The 1068-nt window shown below is 32.9% G+C and overlaps 1 pseudogene; it reads left to right on the top strand.

The window, feature by feature from the left end:
- The first annotated feature begins 752 nt into the window (after positions 1 to 752).
- On the top strand, positions 753 to 865 carry LOC126941595 (uncharacterized; annotated as a pseudogene).
- Positions 866 to 1068: the final 203 nt, after the last annotated feature.

The following is a 1068-nucleotide window of genomic DNA, read 5'->3' as shown; positions in this document are numbered from 1 at the left end:
AGTAATATAGTTTTGTTGCATAAATATTTCATGACTAAAAATGTAATATCCTATTAAAAAGATAAAACATAAATATGAGAAGGAAATTATAAATTTTAGAGTGCAAACTGGTTAAAAACTGGGTCTGTGGCCATTATTAGTAAGTTCTATGTACTTAGCATATGGTATCAGGCAAAAATTATACCTCATCATGTCAGGAGATTGCTAACAATACCTTATATAAAATTCCAGTACACCAGCATAACATCACAAACATCTCTGAAAACCCAAACTTCCCTTTCTGGAGAAGGAGAGCATATAGATTCCAGAGTTATATGATTTATCTAGAGTATCTCAAAAAATAACATTTTACAAGATCGATTTTTTAATTGATAATCGTGTTTTAGGAGCATTATTTGTGGAAGTTTATAAAGCTCCCTTTTGGAAAATGCATAGGTGGTTAATTCATGGCCTCACCCCTCAAAAAGAAGCTCAAAACCTGGTGATCACACAGAGAAGAAAGAAATAACTTAAATCCACAGAGATTAAAAACAAAATCTGAGGTGGAGATTAAACTCACAGGATATAGTGTGGATACAGAACTAATTGGACCAGTTTGAAACTGACATGTGATTATTTTGAATGTTTGGTTGCTTGTTTTCTATCTTAGAATTCATATTTTTCTGTTGGTTTTTTGTTTAATAGTGAGTTGCTTACCTCTGAGTAGATGGGAATTGGAGGGTCCATTTGAATTTTCTCAGAGGCCCATTTTGATGTCTGAAGAAAGAATGGGAAGTTTGTATTTCCTTTTAAATGGATGGAATGTGCACATGTGAAAACACAGAATGTTTGTGCATCACCTGAGGTATCTTAGCATCAAATTGTAGTGGATTGAACAAGACTACTGCCCCCATCACCTGACAAAATATCAGATAATGTCTATTTTAGTACTAGATTGTATTTTCCTTCACCAGCTAAGAGATTAAAGTGATGAGGATTTCACTATAATAGTTAAGTTTATGTCAGCATTTCAATTATAATCCTATACCGTTAATGGTTTATGACTAGTCATAAAATGTCCTTTCCTGA

The sequence above is a fragment of the Macaca thibetana genome, chromosome 18 (genome assembly GCF_024542745.1).
Source record: "Macaca thibetana thibetana isolate TM-01 chromosome 18, ASM2454274v1, whole genome shotgun sequence".
NCBI classification, from domain to species: Eukaryota; Metazoa; Chordata; class Mammalia; order Primates; family Cercopithecidae; genus Macaca; species Macaca thibetana.
This window is presented reverse-complemented; position numbering and strand designations above follow the sequence as displayed.